Source organism: Malurus melanocephalus, unplaced genomic scaffold, assembly GCF_030028575.1.
Source record: "Malurus melanocephalus ecotype Western Australia unplaced genomic scaffold, MMel_1.1 scaffold_35, whole genome shotgun sequence".
NCBI classification, from domain to species: Eukaryota; Metazoa; Chordata; class Aves; order Passeriformes; family Maluridae; genus Malurus; species Malurus melanocephalus.
The window spans coordinates 2,665,476-2,680,475 of NW_026623267.1; the positions used below are offsets into that span (position 1 = coordinate 2,665,476).

At 36.2% G+C, this 15,000-nt stretch overlaps 1 long non-coding RNA gene across 2 annotated transcripts in view; it reads right to left on the reverse strand.

Moving 5' to 3' along the window:
* Nucleotides 1-15,000, reverse strand: part of LOC130572398 (uncharacterized) — a 193,611-nt gene that overhangs the window by 28,713 nt on the left and 149,898 nt on the right. The window contains exons 1-2 of one of the 2 annotated variants that reach the window (XR_008965213.1): nucleotides 8,974-9,087; nucleotides 6,606-6,686 (exon numbers count right to left, since the gene is read on the reverse strand). This is a non-coding gene — a long non-coding RNA (uncharacterized LOC130572398). Of the gene's footprint in view, nucleotides 1-6,605; nucleotides 6,687-8,973; nucleotides 9,088-15,000 lie in introns of those variants that run through there. The other variant, XR_008965214.1, reaches the window with a different exon arrangement.

Here is a 15,000-nt window from a genome sequence, read left to right on the forward strand (position 1 = left end):
ACCGTTCCTAGGTCTAACTGCAGTAAAGTATCTATTTTAGTTTAATGAAGAAATGAATACAGGAATATCCTGATATTCCAACACTTACCTATAACTTTGGGATACCACCACGTGATTGTATTATACAATGTGCCCATGCCCTATAAAGCAGTCCAGTTGCTCTTCATTGTGTGGTTCAGGTCCCTTATCTGTTGTGTTTTGTTCAGTCTGATATGATAGCRCAGAATAATAAGAGCATTAAAATTGCATGATTGCAGCATTGGAAAAATACCACTGCTGTTGGTCAAGTACTAATGAAAAATGAATGTCATTCCTMATCAAATTTGGACAGCCATTTTAAACGCAACCATCTAAAACCAGGCAGTGTTTAGAAATGCATGACTACAATGTTTATCCATGAAGAAAACAGTGTTTCTTTATAATTCCAGGGAACCATATGTCTCTTTTAGTAGATCATACCAGTTTCTTTTGTGGAGGCTAGTAAGGGTCATTAAACACCAATGGGTCTCTGAGTCCTTCTTCAGAGTCAATGACATTGTAGGCTTCRCCAGGGATCTCATTTTACTTCTGCACAAGATCTTCAGGGCAAGGGAGGCAAATGAACTATGAAAAACATAATCACTGCCTTTACTGTTGCTTTTTTTTTCATCATAAAAACTCCATTTATTTAAATTCCATTAAAAAACACATTTGCCTTCTGAAAGCATAAATATATACTTTTGTCATAATTTTTCATTTTATAAAAGAGTTTTATAAAAACTCTTTTGGGGAAAAAATTTTCTGTAATAAATATTACACAAAGTTGTTATACAAACTTTGGGACAAAGCAAGTGATTAACAAAGTAAATTCCTCTAGAACAGTTTCTCAGAGGTGACATGAAAATATTTCTCAAGCACCTGAGGGGATTAGCAGTCTAACATTCCTTTTCAGAAGTGACTTGAGCACCAAGGTTCAGCTTTTCAAAAGTACCTGGGCCTTTAACTCACATTTTAATTTAAGAGAGTTAGACACTCAAAACCTATGAGGATCTAGAATTCAGGATGAAAAGCCTTACTAAAAGTCAAGGGGATTTGAATTATCAAAGGCTAGGTTTTTTTAAAAAGTATTTGAGGAACTTAGAGGCAGAGATAGGTGCCTAGCTGATTTTTTTTTTCAAAGTAGAGCGAAGAAGGGTTAAGTCCCTAACACTCACTGAGATTAGTGTGTTCTTAGAAAGTGCTAAGTACACCTTTGGATCTAAATACCTTTAAAAAAAGTTTCCTTGAACTGGTTTTGAAAGYGGTTTTATCATCTGAATGCAATGATTTATCCCATGATTAATTCTTGACCTCCCAAGGATTGCCATAGACCTGCTTTACACAAATAATTTTGTGCCATAGTCTTGATGGAAACGGACAGAATTAGAAAGCARAAATCTTATTTTAACAAAATTTAGTTGGAATTTGGATCCAGAAATTAATATCTTTTGAGAGCTGAAAATGACAGTTCTGTTCCTGTCTGTGATCATACTTGGAAGAGCTTCGTTAGACCCTGAGCATGTTCAGCTTCAGGGAGTCACCCTGCATATGCTAAGCAGCACACAGCACTGGCACTTCTGTATGAAGTCACACTGCCAGCAGTGCCACAGTCTGACAATGTGCATGACTAACTCACTTTCACCATGTTTACCACAGCTGGGAAGAAGATGAGGGGTACAATGTACAAGAAATTTCAACACAATGCAAATCTGGCAAGGTGCASTTTCAGATTTTGATTTCTGAGGAAGTGGAATTTCTTTCTGGTTGCATTATACCGTGGTTATCTGAGGCTCTACTTTTTTAGACCCTGCCAATTTATTTCTTGTTTTCATAATTGACTCATATAATTATCTAAATATAAATTTCCCTGTAACAGGTCTGCATTCAGCCTTTAAAATGAATCCACTCTTTAGTTCCGAAAGCGTTAGTTCCTTCCTGAGTCATGTTTGATTTTTTTCCTGTACTGACTGGCTTCTGAACACAGTGCCTGATGGTAAGCTTTGTCAAGAGATGCTGAGATATRAAGAACAACAGGTTACCTCATAATCTCTTCTTGTTAATGCTTGTTCTGGAGAGCACCTGCTGTCTTTAAAAGGGATTTGAGTGACCCAAGATTAAGAAGTCTCCCTACAACAATTACAGTTCTTATCACTGAAGAATACTCATACCAATGTGACATCTTCCTGATGGTTTCAAATTCACAGACTGAGGGAGAGATAAGAGTCAAAGAACCATGCAGAGTGCAATTATAAGAAGACATCAAACCAGCCCAGTACAATTCCATTTTGGAGAAGAGTAGCACTATTAGACTAATTGCTTTCTGCCTGAAAAGTAAGTATTAGGAAAAAAACACCATCTGATTTCTTTTAAAGAAATTCCAAAATGTAGTGGTGCCCAGAATATTSCTAATCCTCTTTCTAGATCACCCTTATTGGGCAAATAGCATAAGGGGCACAGGGACACTTAAATGGATCACACAACCTCACATCAGCAGTGATTCAAAGAAGACATTAAATCTTGAGAGTACCATGGACTATTGTTTGCTACCTCTTTGATGTAAAAGATACAAAAGTATAGACTTCTGCTCTTATGAAGTCAAGTTTGTGATACAAGTAAAGGATTTGCTGCCACAATACCCATCACAGTTTGTCCCTTACTACTCAAAACATTTTTCTAAGCCTGTTTAACCACTGAGTTCCTATCACCATCACTTGTATTGAGAGTATTTGTTCAAAGCTGGTTCTTTGAAAYATTATCCAAAGTCATCAATACCTTGAAAAGATGAAATTATCAAGAAAATTATACCCAAGAATCCACCCATCTTTGCTTCTTTCCAACAGTCTAGGAACAAAAAAAAAGGACATTAACTATAATTTTGTTTGTTCTCCTGTTCCTCCCTCAACTCAGGATCTCAAAGAAGATGTCTTTAAGAAACAGAAAAAATAATCAAACCTATATATCAAATAATAGACTTTCATACCAACTGAGAAAGTGAACTTGTTGGGAACCCTCCTTTCTCCAATCTGAGGGCATGTTGAGGTCTCCAGATCAGTCTTGTATGTTAGGGCAGTAATGTTTACACCATCTAATCTGTTTACATGTTATATGAAGYGAAATGGAATTGACTCAATTTTATTTCCAAGTAAAGCAAAAACAACTAGCGAAACTCACAGACTGGTTAGAAACAGAAAATAATTATTTCAAATCAGATGCAAATGAGAGGTTTGCCAGAAGAAATAAGTAACACAAGGCAACAGTGATAAAGGGTAATTGAAGATTGGCATCACAGATGCTACATGATGGGAAGCCAAGTTGGCAGTCTGGTACAGCTGAAGAAAGTTTTGGCTGTCCCAACTCGAGACAGCAAAATTATCTGACATGGATTTAGTTTTGCTTGGCTCTGTTTAGGATACCTCCAATGGAAGATAAAACAGTTCACTGTTTATTAGATCTCTATTCAAAAATTCATTAGAATATTTTCCATTTTGTGCTAATAATGAAACTTTAAGGATAACTTCAATATAATTTCAGAGTACATTATGCACAGCTGTCTCCTTGACTGTAGAACACCTGAAATCCATTGTTTCTATCCATAGTGGTAAGGGAAACAGCACAAACAGCAACCAAATTAATTAGCAAGCTGCAGCATGCTGCCAAAAGYAGGGATGGCTAAACATTAACTTTATTGGGGTCTATGCATCTACCATGTCAATGAATATTATATTTCCAGAACTGCAGAAATTGTGTCAGCTACCTTGAAATCCCCAGTAATATATGGGGATCTGATAAAACAGACACAAGAAGGCAGACTTCTGTTTGTCTGGGTTGGACACAGAAATGCAGACCCTTCCAGAGATCCACAGATCAGTTATTATACAACAAACCCCACTGCTCCCTCACAGCTTGCTCAGCTGTTGTGCCACTGTGTAGTTAAGAAGCCTTTAATCTTCAGKCTGACACAGGCGCAATGAGTCTACAGACTAAAATTTCATACACAATTTGGCTGAAAGCTAATTACTGCCTGTTACTCAGGCTGCTTTCCTCCGAGTAGAAGAGTGTGGTGACAAAATCAAACACACTGCTTTTACTGCCTCATGCTTCATGSTATGAACAGCAATTGTGAAAACATTAGTATAAAAATAAAGCTACTTTTATGTTTCAAGAGTATAAAATATTGTCACATAGTCATAAAATGCTGCTGGTCAAGATGTATCCCTCAAGATACATGCTTAATTTAATCCAGATTAAAMTTCTGTTCTGCAGGCTCCAACTGAGGACAGATTTTTACAATTGTTTCCACTGAAATGTGCATTTTCATATATAAGCAACAGTCCTTAAAATGAGGCTTTGTGATACTGAAAATGAGTCCACTAAAGGCAATTAGCACACAAAGCTTTATACCCTTGTGTGTAACTTTTGAACTCCATTGGGATTGTTGAGATTGTGTAAAGTGAGCAAYATGAATCAACCTTTGCAGGACTAGGGACTTTCGTGTAACATCACTAACACCAACACAAAATACTATTAAAAATTCAAACAAGCATAAAAAATTATTCTAAGTGGAAACTGTTGTTCATTAGGTATAATAGATCAAAGAGAATGAAACAAATATGGCAAGGGAACTAGAAAAAAGAGCAATAAAATTAAAGCATGTGAACATGTATATAGCATAGTTTACCAAAGGCAAAAAAAAAATATAAATAAGTAGGGAGAGAATGTGTTTCAAAAYTCAATAATCATGAAGAAATTAGGAATTAATAAGAAAAACCTTCAAAATGTAATATTTGTGATTTGAGCCAGATTCATACATACATTTTTTTAAATGGCAAATCACAGCTTTCAACAACAGAAAGCTTTTTCATAATCAGAGAATGGTATAAGAAATGTTCTTAATGAAACAGTTGCACAGTCTTCTGTCACAATATCCTTTGACAAAAAATTGTGCTTCATAGTGAGAGCCAAGTCAGTTCAGATTCGTATTCTGAATTCCCCCATAGGAATCCATATGTTTCTCTATCTTCTGACTATAGGTAGACCCTGAGCAGTTGGGATCCTGCRAATAAAGTCACCCTTTCCAACTTCTTTCCCGATAACATTTTTCTGGTTAATGTAGCTATTTACTGGACACTGATTTAAGTACTTCCATACATTTATTTATTTCAGTTTGGGAAAGGACGACCATWTTGACACATTATTTCAAGCAAACAGTGGGTTTCAGCATTTCTCAYCATGCATTCATATTCACCACCATTTCTTAGGGGAAAAAAAAAAAAGATAATTTAAACTATAGCTTTTGCAGAAGATTTCATTTATTTCCAAATAATCCATTAACAGTTCTTCCACATTGTACACTTGAAAACTGTTTTGCATCTGTATGTTATTTCCTCCCCAGTTTTGGTACTCACTTTCTGACTAAATCAACCGAACTCAATCCAAACAATTTTCTAAAGGATGCTGGATTATAAAACAAACTCGTTTGTGCATTATAGGAGACTTATCCTATGACAGMCTCCTTGACACATCAGCCTCACCCTTTCCAAACTTAAAAAATATCTTTGAATTCAAATTTGTTACATGAGTTGCATATACTTTTGATATTCAACTTGTAACAATTGTGCTGCCTATCTCACCACAAGTTTTTAGGTAACTTACAAATTTCAGAAAAGTCAGATTCACTAGAAAGCAAGCAGAGAAAATAAGAACATAATCATGCTGCTCTGTAAGTCYATTGTGAGGGTATATCCTTTAAGTTATCTGCAATTCCCACTGCCTTGTCTCAGAAAGAACATAAGTGACAGTATTTCCAGATCAAGAAAACTCTGGAGCTCTCCATTCTGAGCACTATTTCTGAGCCAGGGTCACTTTGGAATAGCTCTGATTTTCAGAGCAGAATGCCAGAGTGCTGGCAGAGATACACTGAGCTACCAGAACCCTTGGTCTGACCCAGCACAGCAGCTCCCTCATGTTTTAGTAATGAAGCTGGACTCCAGAAATGACCAGAAGAAACCTCCTATTCATTTATCACATTGCATCCTCACATGCATTCAGCTTTGTTTTTGAGGCAGTGGCCAGCCACGGCCAGCAGGGCCCCTGGCTATTCTAAATCACACCAGGGCTAAGAATGCTATAAATCAGGCAGGAAGCTTTAATGCCACCTTTGGCCACAACGACCATCAATCCTTTATCCCTATTAGTCACAACTGGAATCCAGCCCAAATGTCTGCAGTCTCAAGCAAGATCCCATCTCTGATGGCCACTTCCCTCAGACTTAAACTAACTCAGTGACAAAACAGCTCTCCTCCCCCACAACCTCCGGAGGGGAGAAAAAACAGGGAGAAATAGGATGTTTTCCATAAAGGAGAATTTATATGCAAAAAAACTGTGCTCCTGCTACAACCGACAGCCTACAGTAGAATATTTTTAGGATACAGATAATTCTGGCTTAGTTCCACAAAATGAACGGTAGAGCTGCCTCAATTTAATTACCACCCCATGAAGRAATCTGACAGCGCAAATGCAGTGCTTAGTAAGCATTTTACCTCAGACAGCTTGGAGACGTATTGTAGAGCTGAAATTACAATACATACCATGACTTGTTCTGTCATTCTACTTTGGAAATGCAGCATGCATGTCTCTATAATGAGCTGTCTGATATTCACCCACTTCACCTGTAGCAAACAGGAGTAAAACGTAAGTAACCATAAGTTGGCATATTAGTTGAATGCAAGCTAAGATATTCATTTTYGGCAGAAGGTTTCAGATTCTTCTAACTAGCTAGACAAGTTTAATACATAATTTACTTATATTTACATTTTGAAAAAAAATTATATTTCTAAATTATTAATTATTACAATCTAAGGGGGGGGGGGGAACAAACCAAAACCAAACAACACATAAACCCTGTTCTCTCCTTCTCCTTCTTATATTTCTGCTTACAAAATTGCTGGAGAATATTTTAGGGAGGTACTTGCTACCCTGTCTAACATATGATAAAATATGCATAATTTAAGAACACATATGTGCTTCCTATTAATAAGATTAACTCTACAACAAAAAGTTTTCTCTGCTACGTTCAAAAGCTAAAGAAAAACAATATATGATTATAAAAATGTAATAAGACATTTTATAAAGCTTACACTAATGCTGTTCTGTCTTAATTTTTAATAAAAGTATTTGTGCCTAAAAGTATATGGTAGTCTGCACTTCTCTGAGTATAATCAAATTMGGTACCTTATTAAAAACCCAAACAAGTGATCCAGCTTGTTTCAAGCAGAAGGATGATTGAAATTTATTTATTCATATGGAGTCTTACAGAGAAAATTGAGAAGCTTTATTTTCTTTTTAATTATGACATTACATCAGAATTGGACTGTGCCACCTTTCCTCTGGCTAAGCAATTTTTAGAGAGTGTGTGGAAAAGCAGTTAAGCCCAGGCTAAATTTTAAAACACCCATCTCAAGGAACTATTTGTATTTATAAGAAGGCCCACTCAAAGCATCAAAAAAAATCAATGAGTTTTCATTGAATTAATCACTGACTTAACACCACTGTGAGTTAAGTGTCATAGACTGAATAATGCTTAATGCCATCTCAGAAGCCAGGACTTGTGGAAAAGAACTGAAATTATTCCTCTGTTTCCCTTTCAGATTCTAAGAAAAAGTCATTGCAATAAACAGTGGTAGAAAAAGCAGTTTCAGTTTATATTGGAAACTTCGGAGTCATACAAGTAAGGCACTCTACAATACCTGTAATACAATCAGTGCTTATGARTTTAGGAAATTATTTGGAAGTTAGTTTAAAATCTAGGATTGAAATAATTTCATAAGAAGCAAAATACCAACAATTTGTGATACAATATGCCCATTTATGCTTAGCCTTCCTTTTTCTGTTTACTGCACCTATGTTTGTTAAAGTCTGCTCTCTTTTCCCTGTGATTGCCTCTGAAYAAGGGATCAGAAACTCAAAAGTAATTGTGCAGGTCATACATCAGAAAAATAATTTTGCATTATATAATTAGCTGTTTCTGAAGACCAACCACTCTCTAAGACAACTAAAGTTAAGGATCTAAAAGGCAAAAGGTCAAGAATCCTAAAATGTTGTACTGGAACAAGACAAGCTAGATAACACAAAAAAATCTGATACATAAAATTTAGAAAATAAGATGATCCAATCCATAGATTTAAAACTTCAAATACACGGTAGAAAATAATTTGCTATATGATTTTTTTTTCAATTTTTTAAAAAATAAGTGGAAACATCAGCAAGATAAAATTCAATCTGTATTTGTCAAATGTTGGCTCCCTTACAAACCCTGTGCACAATTAATTGTATTTGTATTTTACCCATTATTTTGACTATGAATTATTTTTCAAACTTTATTTTCTTTCTCTTACATAATATATTGCTCTTTCAAAAACAGAAAYGTTCAATCAGCTTTCTTCAGGCTGACAGGGTTACAGAAAACAGAAGTACCTCAGGATTTCCAAAGCACTTCCCAGTCACTATTACTTGAAAGCAAGAGTTTTAAMTCTCAAAGAGGCGTGATGTCCAAAAAGAAACAATACTGTGAACAAAGATGAAAAATTGTGGATTACTTTCACAGGCTCTTTTTCTACAATGGAGAAAATATCCACATTCTAGCCAGGCGTCTTTGAAAAGAATATTTTCCTTTTATACAGAGATAAAAAGCAAAGTTTCAGGTCAGAGGCTATAGGGGAAAAGAGCTAATGTCTCCYGTGCTTTGATGTTACAAGCAGTGCCTGGTTACAGAAGTGTATTAGAGCTACCAGTAAACTGAGCCAGCATCTTTAATAACCAGTTTCAATATGGGTGGCATACGGATTGTTCTGCACATAACACAGCAACCAGTYGCATGCATTGACAACAATATGCAGACCCTCATTTTAACATGTTTACATGGCTTTAAAATACACTGAAAGGTAATTTTTGACTTACAGATCTTGTAGGAAGACTTCTTAAAAGCATATCTGCAACAACTACAGACAGCAAACCAGGACTGAGCTCCTCTCTGGGTAACAGGTAACATAGAATGGGGTTTGTACCAGTATGTAATATCTGGAAACAGCAAATTTCAGTCTGTGAGTACTCTACACAACAGTATTTGGTGTCTCATTTGCTTTTGAAACTGAAGGGCTGCAGGTTGCAGGAACCAGCCCAAAACAACACAATCTGGTGCAGTTGTCTTTCACAGATTTCTGGGAGCTCAAGGACCAAATGCACCAATTTATATTGGTCCTAATGCACCAATGCCTCTAATGGACCAATAATTTAATTGGTTAATTTAGCTAATAACTCACCTTTTGGAACAGTATATCACAAAATTCAGAATATGCTACAAGGACATCAATAAATATTGCCTTAAAAATCAACAAAAAATATTAATTAAATTTTTTGGTGTTATTTAGCACTAAGTTGTAAAACAGTAAGAAATACTCTTAGAAAAAAAAACTGATTTTTTTTTTTTACTTACTTTTTTTATACCCATGTAAACTGAAAATTGTAGCAGTACTAATCCTCAAATTAACAAAGATAATGTTTCTTCTCTTAAGTATTTGATATCCTCCAACAGACCACTACACACAATAAAGCATAATTTCTGACGGAGTTTTCTATAATTTGGAAAATTTTGTTTGTTTGGATATTATTAGTGAAATACTAACTGCTGAGTGAGACTACTGATTATGCCAAGATCAAAATTATATTAATATTATTTATAAACCTTGCAGTTTGAGCATTGCTTAGTAGACAGAGATTGTTCACCAAAATCTCTCAATAATCTCAAGTACTCAGAAATCTGAAATCAATGTCCCTACGTTTGAACGACAGGCAGATAAAAACCCTGGTAACTTTTCTTGGACCTACAGGAACTTCTCTAACAGCTCTGGATTTCAGCCAGAAGCGAGCCACTGCAGGAAAGATTACAGGGATTTGTGAAGGACTTTCAGTAGGKAATTTCTGCAGGAAAGACAGAAAGGATTCAACAGAAATGGAAAACCAGGAAAAATACCAGGAATGGGAAAGTGAAAAGGAACGTGAGTTCAGGGGAAACCTAAGAAAAAGGGAATTTAAAAAAGCTAGATTTATAAGGAATGTGGATAAAGAAAGAAAACTGCAGGAAATAAAAAATGGGGAACCTTAAATAGCGAGGAACAAGGGAAATACCAGTTTCACTAAATGTTTCCTGGTTGCAACAAAGAAACAAATCACTCTCCCTACAGGTTCTGGTACCTACCACAAAAAAATCCAGGAGGAATTTTTGAGCCTGATTATTCTTAACAGATTTCCAAATTACATTTTTAGCTTTGTAAGTTTTATTTATAAATATATTTAAGATGAATGATTCACTGGAAATATTGGAGGGCACAACATCCTAAATAACAGCAGCTTTTTCAGATTTGGTTTCCACATAGGAAAAATAAGTTTTAACTGATGAAATTAGCTTCAGAATGCTATGAAATCACCTTGCTCCTCAGCTGAAAGCTACACCTCCAAAAGCACAGGTGTCTGGAGGGAGCTCATCTTCCTGTYCCCCCAGCTGTAAACCCACTATGCCTTCTGGGGTGGTATAAACTCTTCACCCCACAGAYATTAACATGTGYTYTGTGGAAAAGAGGTGCAGCAGAAAAGGCTCACAAGCCCCATTGCAATAMTGTCAGGGGCAGAGAGCTGTGCACTGGCACCCAAACCCACAGCAGCTCCATTCATTTCCTGAGGTGCCTCAGAGCTCTTAACAAGAAAAATAACAAAAAAATCAGAGCTACTTTTTCAGTGGAAGGTATGACACTCAAAGATTACATTTTGTTTCTCTGAAATGATTGSAAATGCTGATGTTGTGATGCACCATGTCCTTTTTTCTGCTTCAACATCTGTTTTGGAAATCTCCAGATCTTCCAGATGTTTACAGGCTGCCTCATTAGTAATGCAATTGTGAAACACTTAAAAACTCTCTGYTCTGATCTGCCAGTTTTTCATCCTGCCTCCACACCAATTTCTGCCTTACTGCTGGTCTCTCCAATGGCAGGTGGGTTCCCCAATCCCTTTCTCTTTCAAGGGAAACTGCTTTGTCTAGATCAGAATAACATTTAGATTAATTTTCTCCCCTTTTGGAGAGCTCCCATTCTAGCTCCCACAGCAGCACCAGAAGGAGCAGGTGAGGGTCTCCAGGTGGGAAGTAAGCAGGGTTATTTTTGTGTGCAACTCRTAGCAATGCAGGTGCAGTCACAGGGATCCCCAGCAGGTTGGTGTGCTTCCTTCCCCAGAACACTTATTTTTTGCCCTTTTTTATTTTTCCACAATGAGTCACTGAGAACAAACACCATCCAGTGCATGTGTTTGCAGAAAACTAAAAACAAGCAAACAAATGAAAAATCTCTATTGCTAACAAGAAATAGTGATGAGAGTTTTCTTTTGAAAGCTATGTGACATAAACAATATACTACTGCCACGTGATAAAAAGGAACAAGGTCTCTAGTGAGAAAGAAACTGTTATTCTTAAAAGACAAAGTCAGGAGATACAAAAGGGCATACATCATTTCCCTCTGAAATTGTATGATAAAATGACAGCAAAAATCAGCTTAGAAGCAACACGTGAACTAGCCTTCTGCGCCTCCTGCTCTCTCCCTTCCAAGACTAAATGGATCTGTGTCTCTCTTTTGTCACATTGTTGTAACTTTCATTCAGTCTCCCCACTTCACCTTGACCGCATCTGAACAGTGACAATATGTTTCTTGTTCTTCACACTTTTCCCAGCAAGGATCACTGACAGCCTCTTACTTTGTATTTTCTCGGCTTTTCAGGCAGTGATTTTTTTTTTTCCTTCTTTTTCCCTCAGCCATCATCATTGCTATTTGGAGAGAATTTGGTTCAATTTCCATTTTAAACATGAAATGTTTGAATTACCTCATAATGTCTCCCAGCTTGCACAGGAAAGAGCTGGTCTTTTAAAAAGAAAAAAAAAAGTTTCATTTTTTACAAAACAWAAAATGAAAAGCTGCAGAATAATCTTTAATATTTTTTATGCTGTACATAGAACTTCGAAATAATGAGAGCTTTTCAATTTGGAAGTGATTGGGGTTCTAGACATATGAGTCTGAGAGAGCTGTAAAATTATTAGAACACTGTGACATCTTTCGTAAGCATTTCAATTCAGAGGTGATCAAAGATTCTGGACTTGCAGAGCAATTTACTTGACATTTGCAAGAAAGCCTCACTCTTTCAAACTGAAGCACACTTAACACTATGAAGAACTTCAATAATTTTAAATTGGCATGTACCACACATGCCTAGAAATCCAATTTGGGTTTTAAATAAAAACTGTATAACTTCATATGTATGAAGAGCCCAGCCACAACAGAGCAGCATTCTAGCCTTTCCAATTCAGCCCAGCTGTTACTTCTCCCATGCTAGGTTTTCTGGCATGAGGAGTTGCTGAAAGAATTAGAGGTGAGTGGGACTTTTTTTCTCTTTATCCTTGCCTTCTGATTATCTTAGAATATTTCCCTAAACTCAGYAAACTTCTGGACAGCCTTAAGTTTGCAAGCTGATTTGCAAGGTGTGAATGGTACTTTTAAATACTTTTAAATTRAAACCAGTAGACAATGTTTAAGCCAAATCAAAGATGTAATATGTTCCCAACCAAAACTTTACTTATGATGAGTTTAAGTTTGTAAAGTACCTATTATATATAATACACTGAGTTCTGAAACGATGTTGATAGAACAGGAAAATAAAATTAAGTCTAAATTTTAAAAATTACATCTCAACTATGCAAGAAAAAAAAAAAATCATGGAAAGTCCCCTGAGCAAGACAGGTCTTTAGTTGACCCAGCAGATAYTTTGCTCCCCTGCAAGCTGTCCTGCTATGTAAAACAGACTCCTGTCATCAGCCAGCTTGTGATGCCTCTCAGTTTTTCACAGCAACCACCCTTCCAGTCATATCTGACAAACCTGAAACCTCACCTGTAGCCCAAAAGGCTTGTGGRTGGTCACACAGGAGCTACAGTCTATAGAAACTCAAGGGTTTTTTCCTTATTAACACAGATGCAGGATGGTGTGAGACATCTATGAGGCAGCCAGTGATACTGAAAATACTCTATTCAGTTCTAACCAGGTGCTAGAAAGWCATCAGCACAAGTTTGAATATACCTTGATAATTCTAGGCACAACTGGTGCACCARAAACAAGTAGGTGAAGGGAATTGATCAGATTAGATGACCCCATATGTTTCCCTCAGGCTTTAAAATCACACAGAAGTTGTTTTGTTTCATGCAGGTGATGCAGTGATGGATGGAAATGCCCCAGACAACATAATCAACTTTCGTCACAAATGGGTGAGACTTGCTGCCATTATTTTACATTTTGCCACCTGTAAGTACATCCTCCAATGTACAGCATACTAAAATACTTTTATTTGGGAAGGAACTTCTGGAAGTCATCTGGTTCAACCCCTAATTCAACAGAGAACTAGCACAGATTGAGTTGTTCAGGATTTTGTACAGTCAAGATCTAAATATCTCCAAGGATGTAGCTCTATAAATCACTAATATTTCTTAATGTTCTTCATCTTTTAAATTACAGTATCCTAAAATTAGGAAATTTAAATTTTTTTTACCCTAGATGTTGATGGTCAGGTCTGTTTCCAAGGAACGAACCTGTCTATGAAATATTGATGTGGTATAAACCAATCCAGGTGCCCTTGAATGTTTTTAGTACTACTGGAGTTCATGTGATCTACGATAAGAATTCTGTTCTGTTCCCCATGGGTTATAGCTTAGCCTCCAGACTTGGTGGATGTGTGACTTAGTGTGAATTTAGTGGAGACTATGATGTCTATAAACCCTTACAAAATCTCACACAAAAAAAAAGATATCAGTAGGTTTCTACCTCAACCTATGCCATGCTCACTGTCAGACAGCAATAATGCTTACAACTATCCATCATAATGTTCTCAGGCTTAAAAATTAATTTAGGCCCTTGTGGTGCAGGCTGACAGGATTAGAAGAGAATGCATTTTAAAGAATGCATTTTAAAGAATGCATCCTCTTTTCTCAAAAACAGCAAAGAACACTAAATGTCTCCATGTTTCAAATAATGAAACCTGAAATATTTGTAACTGGACAAATGTGTGATAAATCTTGAGGACCAAACCATAACTGTTGGACACAAATGGATGTGCATCTTAATTATTTTCTACCAGATTTGACTTTCCTTTCCTMCATTTGCTTTGTCTGAAGTTTGAAAGCAAGCTTGTTTTGGAAATGTTAGGAGAGGAACTGTAGTCATGGCTTCAAAGGGGAAACTATTTAAACATTCACTATTAAATGAAGATGCAGTCAGAAAAAGATGAGACATTACCAATAAGTAAATATTTTCCAATGGTTAAATCCTTTATAATTTTAATTTAAGTCTTAAATGACATTTAAATGTATTTAATGTAAATAATTTATTTCAGGCAAAAATAATTTTAGCTTATTATAGCATTTAATTTTGATGCTTACCCATTGAAATAAATTATATGGAAGAGAAATGTGTTCCTACCTTCCATGAAGCACTTGTTTGGCACTGGTCTGTAAGACAAGGTTGATCAAATAAAAGAGAAAAGTAGTTAATGCTACTACAACTATTTCGTGTAACAGCAAGATGACTCCTATTATTTTTGAGCCAAAATCTCAAAACATTCATGACATGACAAAAATCTAGAACTCTTAATCTGTAAATACCATTTCAGCTTCCTCAGTGTTGAAGATAACTGTTCTGCTTTGAGTAGTTAAATCCGGTAATTAAGAATTCCCTTTATGCACACAGAAACTATCTCAAATCACCTGCCCTCAGCCTTTCCAGAAGCCTCAGGCCAGGAAGAGAAAAAGGTAAATAATGTCAGAAAAAGTGTCAAAGCTCAGTAAGCTCTACTAATAGCTTCAYAGATTTCCCTTCAGAAACCTCCACCTCTTAATATGCTTCAAA